Consider the following 12,378-nt stretch of genomic DNA (forward strand, 5'->3'; position numbering starts at 1 on the left):
TCAAACAGAAGCATACTTAAAATTCTTTATAATATAGTAATTATAAAAAAAATAGATAAGGATTTTAAAAAATTAATACATATTTAAATTTTTTGTTTTCACATCTATCTAACCTAATAGTAATAAAAAATAATTTGATCTAGAGGAGGAAATAAAAAAGCAATTGACCGGGGTAATAATTTTATTTAGAAAATAAAATGCTATATTTAAAAGTTTGAGTGGCAGATTATCATTATCAGGGAGTTACATTCCACATTCGTGCTTTCACGCTTGCATGTTTTGTTTCTCTGTGTCTACACATACAAAAAGTAACCCGCGCTTTCAAAATCCAACGCTCCGCACCGAGTTACTCAGTTACTCACATAAATTAGTTCCTCAATGAACTATATATATATATATATATATATATATATATATATATATATATATATATATAGGGATAGGATCAAATAAAAACTTTTTTAAGTTTCAAACTTACAAACTTTTTTTTATTCTCCCATCGTGTTAATCCTTAGTTATATAAAGTATCCATGTTGAAAATTCGTCAAAAAACATCACAATTTTTAAAAATAACGCATAAATAAATCGCGTTTTCAACACATTTATAACTGGGGTTCAACATCGGGTGTTGAACACTAATTATCATTGTGTTGAATATATCTAAAAAGATGTTTAAACTATACCTCTGGGGTTTGGGTAGGGTCTAGAAACATAAATATTAGTTAAATAACATGTTTACCTTAGTTCTTACATTTAAAAATTGGTTTATGTACTTCTCCACCACTATTTTAATCAATGTTCAACAAAATATGTTAAAAAAATGTTGAACTCAAGTTATATATGTGTTGAACAAAAAAAGTTTGTAAGTTTGTAAGTTTGTACCAGAACCCTCTCCCTATCCTGACCTGCACTTCTAAATCGGTGAAGAACAAGCAGAACTTCTAAATCTTGCATAACGTATAATAATAATTCCATAATATTGGTGTTCAATCACCGAAATCCTAACAAATAAAAATAATAATTGCATACAAAACAAAGATGTAGTTGGACATTGCTAAAATTAGCACTGAACTCATTGTCATTGTCCTGCAACGAATTGAATTTGTTGCAAGACAAAATAACACTTAGATATATCACAAATATGCGAGACAAATTATTAATATTACATTATTAGAAATGATGGACAAGAATAGTGTAAATTATAAAAATAGTTTTGAATTAAAACTAAAACAAGAAATGCAGGACAAGAATATTAATATACATTACTAGAAATGCAGGACAAGAATAGTGTAAATTATTCTTACAAACTTACAAACTTTATGTGTTCAACACATATATAATTTGAGTTCAACATATTTTTAACATATTTTTTGTTGAACATCGATTAAAATTGTGTTGGATAAGTACATAAACTAATTTTTCAATGTAAGTTAAACGTATAACATAACTAATATTTATGTTTCTAGACCCTACCCAAACCCCAGAGGTATAGTTTAAGCATCTTTATGGATATATTCATCATAATGATAATTAGTATTCTACACCCGATGTTAAACCCTAGTTACAAATGTGTTGAATGCACGATTAATTTATGCGTTATTTTTAAAAATTTTGATGTTTTTTCGAGAAATTTTAACATGAATACTTTTGATAGCTAAGGATTAACATGATGGGAGAATAAAAAAAATTCAAAAAAAAGTTTGTAAATTTGTAACTTAAAAAAGTTTTTATTTGATCATATCCCTATATATATATATATATATGAATGTATGTCATGGCACCTGAGTTTGGTGGTGCCACAAAAATCAATTCTTACCGTATTATGCTAGAAAATATGATAAATTTTGAATTAAGTATTTATTTAATAAAGTTAATTATGGTAAAAAAATTAAAAATTATCTACGTAAATGATATCAAATATTTTTCGTGAAAAGCACGTATAATGTCTTATAAACATATATAAAAAACCGAGATTTTATTACTAGATTTAAAAGTATTTGGATGACTCTTTATCTCCCGACCACCATTCACATAGAAATTAGAATAGTATTACATTTGTACTTTAGAGGGTAAATATGTCTTTTCAAAAACCCTAAATTTTGCATATATAACCAACTTGTTGTTCATCGTGCCCAACCCCTAAATTGCATAGTTTCAGTCTAGCAGCCGTCTGTCTCAATCTCAAACTCTATATAATCACAATCTTGAATCGCCCGTGTCTCTCACTTCAATATTATGTATATATGGTCTAAATTAATTTTTACTTGTATCTGATTCAAATTGTAAGTATATCTGATCTATGTCAAATTCTACGTATATCTGGTCTCAATCTGAGTGTGTCAATCTCAATATCTAGGTACATATCTCCAAGTAATTTTTAACTTTATATTCATGTTATTTTCGTTTGTGGTTATAATCTATCGTATATTTATTGTTTCATTTGTTTCAATACAGGTTAAGTTTGGTTCCGGACTATTCAGCAGTTCCCCAAATCGACTATCAAATCTGTAAGTATGAGCTAAATCTTAATCAACTTCTAATATCCAACATTTCTCAAAATAAAATTTTAAATTTAATTCTTTAAGATTGGCCCATATCATTTTCCATTCATTTCTTCTTTTTTTTTTTGAAATCAAGGTAGAAGTTTAGAATTCTTCGCATCGAACATTGAATATTGGTTGCTATCTTTATATATTATTTCATGATTTGTATTATTATTATTATTATTATTATTATTATTATTATTATTATTATTATTATTATTATTTCCCTTCTTTTTAATAAAAAAGAAAATGAAATGATTTTGAAAGCGAATCTCGAACATGAATATTTCCTTATTTGATCAGGAACCAGGATCGAACCACTTTTCGATTTGAAAACCGAATAGTGGGGTTCGTTGTCGGTTTTGATGATTCTTGGCCAAAACTCCCTTATTCGGTGCCGAAAATGTCTAGGAGGGGAGTCCCTCGTTAGTTTTTATAGATAGCGCCAAAACCCTCTCTGTTTGGTGCATATAAGCTGAACATGAGGTGTTTTTCTCTAGTCATGTTTTCTATCGGGTATTTTTCTGAATTCTGTTCAGCTCAAAGCTCGAATAAGGTGTTCGTTCTTGTATTCATCCTTCTGAAAGGATGCAATACATGAATTTGTGTGGTTTTGGACCTGAACAAGAATCTTATTTTTTTAATATGAACTTATTTTTACATTCGTTGACTGGTAATTATTTTTATAATCATCATTGATGACGAACTCGAAAAGGGATCTATTTTAAAGAGTTCGTGGAGTGTTTTCTAGATCCTTTGAGGGGATAATATTAACATCATGCCCCTAAATTCTTCAATTATTTCAAAGCCAATCTAATCACTAGTAAAAGCAAAAATACACTTTTCATTTTTGCCTCTATAAAAGGTGTAAAGAGGTCTCATTTCCTCTCTTCTTACTTCTTTCATTCTTCAAGCATTCTATGTTCCTCTGTTCTCAAATCTTTTGATGGTTTTTATGGAAACCTTCTTTTTATCTCTCTCCCTCAAGATGGCTGACTCCAATTCTTCCAGTGAGATTAATATTCCTATTTACGACAATGGAAAGTAAATGAAAGTGGTCAAGGATCCTCGCCTTACTCTGGCAAAGAAATTCATTGTCCATGTGAGTGTAGTAAACATTCACAACATTTTTGATGAGTTTGGCAATGCATTCCTAAACATGCTTTGTTGTGAAGCGACCAACATCCCCTCTAAGTATAACCAGTAGCTAGCAGATCTCCAAGCCAACTTGTTTAAGATTAGTTGCAGCGATAGCCAACGAAGGGGCCTGCAATCCCAAGTCACGGTTTCTTTACATCCATAAGGAACCCTTTATACAGGCTTCAGGTTTCAACCTCCTTGTTCATTTATCATCTTCTGGCGGAGGCTAGAGTTTTCCCCACCCAGCTCATGCCCAACAGTAGTTGGAGGTTCATATTTTGCTACCTTTTTCAATATAGTGAAAACCACTTAGCTCCTATTATTGTCGTGTTTCATTATCTGTTCAAATTCTTGAACATCTCTAACCATAATTGTGGGTACATATCACCCACCGTAGTTTGGAAATCTCTTGCTTTCACCCCGAGTACCTCTCTAGACTATTCTTAAATAGAAGAAATAGTGGTATTGGGTCGAGGTCGAGGGGGGTGATTGGAATTAATTTTTAGAGCCAACTTTCTTCATGCTATCAGTAAAAATACCCAATGTATCAACCTAGCAGTGGATGACAAAAATGCAATTAAAGTTCATACAAGGGACTGTGGCCATTTTTGTGCAGGCCTATCTCAGAACTTTTTTTTCAAAGGCTTATTTTAAGCCTTTTGGGGCGTGTAGGCATGACTTCTTATTTCTTCCATCATTCTTCCTTTTTCTTATATTATGTTTTAAATGTTTCTTATTGTTTTTCTTAGCCATGGTAGCTCTGGGCAAGATATTTGCTCAAAGAGAGGCTGGTGCAGTAAAGGGTGCTAGGGCGATAAAGCCAAGGAGGGTAGAACATCCTCTAAACCTTTAGTGGTTGAGAATGAGAAAGGAGTTTTCTTCTTTATGAAAAAAAAAATGTCTACACAATTTGATAAGACGCCCTTTGATCCAAGAAGGGGTCCAAATGGTCCAAGTTTGCCACCTCTCCAAGAGATCACCGAGGAATTATCAAAACTTCTGATGATTCTCATATTGAGTTCTAGGGAACTCACGCCATTGCAACAATATGTGTCCTTGTTTTTTAACTCGGTTACTTTCTTCATTTCTTACCTTTGACTTGTTCGATTTTCCTCTCTTTTGTTTCTTTCAAGCAAATGTCTCTCTATAGTACCTTTGCATAATCTTAGTTATTGGAGAATGCCAATAGAAGAGGAGCTGCAAAAATCTCAACATGCATGGATGTTGAGTTTCGGGAGATTTGCTCGGGATAGCTCATTGCCAGCATGTTGCCATATCTTCTTCTTCTTTTGCTCAGAGGGTGGTAACATATTTTATTCAAGTTACTTCTAGCCTTCTGGAAAATAAGGTGGAAGCTGCTCGGCCATGAATTCCACAAAGGTTACCTTAAAAAGTTTCAAGTCACGATTTTCTTCCTCCTCTTAAGATCCATCTCTTGGGAAAAAATGATAAGTACTTATAAAGTGCATTATAGATATCTTAATTGTAATTGATACAACCTAACAAGGCTTTCCTCTAACTCTGATTTCCTGGATTCACATTCTTTTTAAGCCAAATGACATGCTCATCTCATAGCTTGCCAATTAATTTATCAAGTTTTCCTTGGACATACCATTAGGTTGATTCAAGGTAAAAGATCTCCAAAATATTCTTCGATGTTCTCTTCTTTTTATAGTCTCTACACCTTTTTGTATGTAGTGTCTACTAAATGTTGAAGTTCATGCAAGCCCATCGATCAAACTATAACGCAATATATTTTAAAAGGCAACAACATTTCAATAATTATATATTTATGATTTCAACGATCTATAGGGCGAGTAATTCTTTTACATATGTCTGGATGCCGATTTATATTTGAAATATTGATAAATGTATGCATTTATAGGTGATATTGAAAACTACATATGTTTTACAAGTAGAATATTATAAAATTTGTTATTTTATAGGTGACATGTTATTCTGTTTGCACACAAACTATGTTGTTTCAGATGTCCAACAAAATAGTTGTCTCTGTATAATATTTTATAATATGTATGTGTGTATATATATGTGTGTGTCTGTATGTATCTATCTATCTATATATATATACATATATGTTAGATATAATTGATGATTACTAATGTTCTTAAAGTTTGTTTTAGAACAGGAGTGATCAGAGTTTAAGCTGGGAGCTGATCAGAGTTTGCTAAAGTCTGATCAGAGTTTACATAGTCAAGACTCATCAGAGTTTACACGTGGAAAGAGCTCAGAAGCGGATATACTTCAAGGAAGGATAGAAGCGGAGGAGTGATTTGCAGACTATGGAAACTAAACAGAAAACAGTAGCAATCTTTGATTGATAGAATACATAGCTGATTTATAGGATATCAAATCAGAGATTGATTTTGTAACTGTGTCTATATAAACACAGATTAGGGTTACTCTATACGAGTGGAGTTATCGAGTATATTGTTCATAGAACCCTAGCAGCTCTTAGTGATAATATATAAATCACTGAGAGAGTTTTTGTAATTAATCTCTTATATTGTCATACTGTGTTATTGATTGTGTTCACTATATTAACTTATATAGTGAGTTTATAGGACCTAACAAGTGGTATCAGAGCCAGCTCTGTTAAGATAACTACAGTGAGATCTTAATCACAATCATGTCTGAAAAATCACAAGCTTCGTCTTTTAGAGTTCCAGTCCTTAAGGCATCTGAATATCCAGTCTGGAAAGAGAGAATGATTATATTTCTAGACTCTGTCGATCCAGAATACCTTGACAGGATCAATGATGGACCACATATGCCCACCAAGCTCTCTGTTGGGCTTGCAGATGAACCTCAGAAGATGGTTCCAAAAGACAAGAAAGATTATACCCCTGAGGACATCTTTTCAATTGGTAAAGACTCAAAGGTGAAACACCTTCTGCACAGTGCCCTTGATAATGCAATGTCTAATAGGGTGATTGGGTGCAAAACTGCTAAACAAATCTGGGATGCTCTGGAAACCAGATGTCAGGGAACTCAAGCCATCAAGAAGAACAGAAAAACCATCCTTACACAGGAGTATGAGCACTTTGACTCAAAATCTGGTGAGTCCTTGACAGATTTGTCAAACTGTTGAATGACTTATCTCTGGTGAACAAGGAATATGATCTTGAAGACTCAAACCTCAAATTCCTTCTGGCTCTTCCTGAAAAATGGGATTTGAAAGTCACTACAATAAGAGACAATCTTGATCTTGGAGAAATGTCTCTTGATGATGTTTTTGGAAGACTGAAGACTCATGAACTTGAGATGGAGCAGAGGAGCAAACGTCATGGAGGCAAATCAAAGTTTGTTGCTCTAAAAGTTCAAGAGGAAGCTGCTAAGAGCAAAGGAAAAGCTCATGTCACAAAGTCTGACATTGAGTCATCAAACTCTGATGACTCAAACTCTGATGTTCCCTCAGACTCTGAAGACAGTGATGATGAGATGATGCAGTTAGCAGCATTGATGGTGAAAAGCTTCAAGAAGTTGGCTTACAAAAAGTTCAACAAAGGCAAAAGTTTCTCAAGGAAAGACAGAAACTCTGAAAAAGTTTATGATAAGAAGAACTTCAGGAAGAATGAGGGCAAGGAAGGTAAAGCTGGAAAAGCTGACAAGTATACCTGTTTCAACTGTGGTGAAAAGGGTCACTTTGCATCTGAATGCAAGAAAGCCAAGAAAGAAAAGGAAAAAGCCTTTATCACCAAGAAAGGAAACTGGACAGATACATCTGATTCAGAGGAAGAAGTCAATTATGCTCTGATGGCAAACACTGACAACAACTCTGAATCTACTGCTAAGGTACCTCATTCTACTCTTGCCTTTGATACTGAAGATATAACTGAGTTAAGATTGTTCCTTAAAACTTTGCATATCAGCTTTAGAGATCAGACTTTAGAGAATGAAAGATTAAAATCTGAAACTCTAAGTGTAAAGAAAAGGAATGATTATCTAGAAAAAGAATTAGTTCAGATGTTAGAAGTTCAGAAAGAAAGAGATGATGTTGTCATTGTCAAAGATGAACTATTAAAGAGGTATGCATCTCTTCAATCAGAACTTGCTAAGGAAAGGGATATTATTAAGACATGGACTAATTCAGGCAAAACTACTCAGGATATCTTAGGTAGTGGAAACTGGAAGAAGGGACTAGGTTACACTGATAACTCAGAAGCTGAGTCATCAAAAACAGAGTTTGTTAAAACTGAAAAACCTAAGGTTAAACCTGTTAAATTTGTTGCTGAATCCTCTAAGTCTAAACAGAGTAGACTAGAATCAGAGATTAACAACAATTTAAAATCTGATAAGCCCAAACAGGTTAACATAGGACTGATGACTCAGAAACAGCTTAAGCATAAGCTTAAAGAAGTAAAGTCTGATAACAAAGACAAGGAGCCTAGGAAAAATAGAAATGGCAAGGTTGGAATAGACAAGAGTAATAACTACATGCCTATTCCAAATGCACCTAGGAAGACATGCCATAACTGTGGAAATACTAATCATCTTGCTAATTTTTGCAGGAAGAACAAGGACATTAACTCCTTACCTACAAAGTCTGGAGTTAGAAAAAGTAGTATTAGATATAAACCACAAGATCCATGTTTTCATTGTGGTAGTTTATGGCATTCTATTTATACTTGCAAAGAATATCATAGTTTGTATTATGATTATTATCAATTGAAACCTTCTTTGAAAAAGGTTAATAAAAACTCTGCAAGTACAAAATCTGTTTCTAGTACGAACTCTGTTCCAAAGTCTGTTAGCTCAAACTCTGATAATAATAATTCCGCTGCAAAAGCTAACAAACTTAATAAGGCCAAGGGATCCAAGCAAGTCTGGATCCATAAAACTAACAATTAGTGGTCTTTGTGATTGCAGGGCAACAGGAAGAATATCCTAGTCTTGGACAGTGGATGTTCAGGACACATGACTGGAAATAAGGCCCTGCTGTCAGACTTTGTGGAGAAAGCTGGCCCAAGTGTTTCTTATGGAGATGGCAACATAGGAAGGACTCTGGGATATGGCAACATCAATCTTGGAAATGTCATCATCTCAAATGTAGCTCTTGTTCAAGGGCTAAAACACAATTTACTCTCTGTCAGTCAGATCTGTGACAGAGGATATCATGTTGATTTCTATGAAGAACACAGTGAGATAGTAAGCAAGTCAACAGGGAAGGTGGCAGTGATTGCTCACAGACATGGAAACATCTATGAAATCAACTTGCCTACAAACTCTGAAGGAAAAGCAATTTGCTTATCTACAAGAATCTCTGCAGAAGAAAGTTGGAAGTGGCATAAGAAGCTCTCACATCTCAATTTCAACTCCATAAATGAGCTTATAAAGAAAAAGCTTGTGAGAGGACTCCCTGAATCACTACTCACTTCAGATGGTCTATGTGATTCATGTCAGAAGGCCAAGCAGAGAAAGACATCCTTCAAGAGTAAGACTGAATTCTCAATAAAGAAGCAATATCATCTTCTACATGTTGATCTATTTGGACCAGTTAATGTACCATCCATTGCAAGGAAGAAATATGCTCTTGTCATTGTTGATGAGTATACTAGATACACTTGGGTATATTTTCTTCACTCTAAAGATGAAACAGCTTTGCATCTGATGGATCATGTGAAGCAACTGGACCATGGATCTGAAGACAAAGTAAAGATCATTAGAAGTGATAATGGAACTGAGTTCAGAAATTCAACAATGGAAGAGTTCTGCAAAGAAAGAGGTGTAGTGCAACAATTTTCTGCACCTGGAACACCACAGCAAAATGGTGTAGTTGAAAGGAAAAACAGGACTCTAATAGAAGCTGCCAGAACTATGCTTGATGAGGCTAAATTACCTACTTATTTCTGGGCAGAAGCTGTTCAAACAGCTTGTTTCACTCAAAATGCAACACTGATTAATAAGCATGGCAAGACCCCATATGAGATGGTGAAGAAAAAGAAGCCAAATCTGAAGTACTTTCATGTATTTGGGTGCAAATGCTTTGTATTGAAGACTTATCCAGAACAGCTTACCAAGTTTGATTTAAAAGCTGATGAAGGCATTTTTGTAGGTTATCCTCTGACAACAAAGGCCTTCAGAGTCTATAATCTAAGAACCAAGGTGATCATGGAATCCATACATGTGTCATTTGATGACAAGAGAATTATGGGTTTAGCAGATATGGATGATCATGAAGAACTGCATTTTGAAAATGAAGAAATATTCTCTGATTCGACAAACTCTGATGAACAGTCAAACTCTGACTGTGAGCAAAATACAACAAACTCTGGTGAAAATTTACAAGTTCATGATGATGAAGCATATGTTGAGGGGGAGCATCAGAATGTTTCAGACTCTACCCAAGACTCAAACTCATCAGAGAATGCTGACTCAAACTCATCAGAGAATACTGATTCAAACTCTGATAACACAAATTCAGGGGGAGCTACAGAGAAAGATCAACAGAATCAAGAGAGCATGGATCAAGGGGGAGGATCCAATGATGAAAGTAGCCAACTTCCACATGCTAGGAAGTGGACAAAATCTCATACACCTGATTTGATAATTGGAAATCCAGAAGCAGGTGTGCAAACAAGGACAGCTACAGCAAATGAGTGTTTACATCATTGCTTTCTGTCACAAACAAAACCTAAAAAGGTGGAGGAAGCTCTTCAAGATGCTGACTGGATTCAAGCAATGCAAGAAGAGCTAAATGAGTTTGAGAGAAATAAAGTCTGGACCCTAGTACCAAGACCTAAAGATAGATCCATAGTTGGTACAAAATGGGTTTTCAGAAACAAAACTGATAGTGAAGGTGTCATTACAAGAAATAAAGCAAGACTTGTGGCAAAAGGGTATTCACAACAGGAAGGTATTGATTATGATGAGACATTTGCTCCAGTTGCAAGATTGGAGGCAATTAGAATCTTTCTGGCCTATGCTGCTCACAAAAAGTTCAAAGTATTCCAGATGGATGTCAAGAGTGCTTTTCTTAATGGGAAACTGGATGAAGAGGTATATGTTGAACAACCTCCAGGATTTGTGGATCCAAAGCATCCAGACTATGTCTACAGATTGGACAAAGCTCTCTATGGACTAAAGCAGGCTCCAAGGGCATGGTATGAAACTCTAGCTCAATTTCTTATTGAAAGTGGATTCACTACAGGTACCATAGACAAAACCTTGTTTTATTTGAATCATGGTAATGATCTGCTTTTAGTTCAAATCTATGTTGATGATATCATTTTTGGTTCCACTAATGCTAAACTCTGTCAAAGATTTGCCAAGCTCATGCAGTCTAGGTACCAAATGAGCATGATGGGGGAACTCAGTTATTTTCTGGGTTTACAAGTAAAACAGACTGAAGATGGAATTTTTATCAATCAAGCCAAGTATACCAGAAATCTCTTGAAGAAATTTGGTATGCAAGACAGTTCAGCTGCAACTACTCCTATGGCAACAGCAACCAAGCTAGACAAAGATACTGGTGCATCAGTGGATATCACAAACTATAGAGGAATGATTGGATCTTTGCTTTATCTGACTGCAAGTAGACCAGACATAATGTATGCCACATGTCTATGTGCAAGATTTCAGGCAGATCCAAGAGAGCCTCATCTGATTGCAGTAAAGAGAATATTCAGATATCTCAAGGGAACCACATCATTGGGATTATGGTATCCTAGAGAATCAGATTTTAGTCTAATTGGATACTCTGATGCAGATTTTGCAGGTTGCAAAATTGACACGAAAAGCACAAGTGGGAGTTGTCAATTTCTGGGTGGAAGACTTGTTTCTTGGTACAACAAGAAGCAAAAGTCAATATCAACATCAACAGCAGAGTCAGAGTATATAGCTGCAGGCAGCTGCTGTGCTCAAATTATTTGGATGAAGAATCAATTGTTGGACTATGGGTTATCCTTTTCTAAAATTCCTATTTATTGTGATAACCAAAGTTCTATTGCTATGACAGGAAACCCAGTTCAACATTCTCTAACAAAGCACATCAGTATCAGATATCATTTTATAAGGGAGCATGTGCTGGAAGGAACCATTGAACTTCACTTTGTTCCCACTGAACAGCAGCTAGCAGACATATTCACCAAACCACTATGTGAAGCAACCTTTACTAGGCTGGTGAATGAGCTAGGAATGATATCAGGAACTGAGTAAACATAATGGTCAGATCTTTCAAGTTTAAATTGTCAAATTACCATATGTATTGCTCACAAATTTGCCATGATATACTCTGATTGTTAAACTCTGATGACATTCTCTGATGATATACTCTGTTTGTTATACTCTGATTGTCATTCTCTGACGACATTCTCTAATGTTTGTAAACTCTGAATCTTGCTAAATGATCTCATTTTATTTCTTTGAGACAAATAACCTGTGAAGATTCTATGAAGCATGATCTGAATTAGTAATCATGAATCTCAGTTAAGTTCTTCAATCTTGATCTCAATTTTGTGCAACTGTATTACACAAGAAGCATGTTAATATCATTGAGACTCTTTTACTTCACATATCTTAATTATAAGTGAGACTGATTAATTTGAATTTTCTCTCATTAAATTAGAGATGCACAGTGGTTATAAACTCTGATGACTTTATATCTAAGCCAACACACCCCAGATGATAAGCATGGTACTCCTTTGAGATCTTAGATGTCTATATGACAGTGACTGGG

This window comes from Daucus carota, chromosome 5 (genome assembly GCF_001625215.2).
Source record: "Daucus carota subsp. sativus chromosome 5, DH1 v3.0, whole genome shotgun sequence".
NCBI lineage: Eukaryota > Viridiplantae > Streptophyta > Magnoliopsida > Apiales > Apiaceae > Daucus > Daucus carota.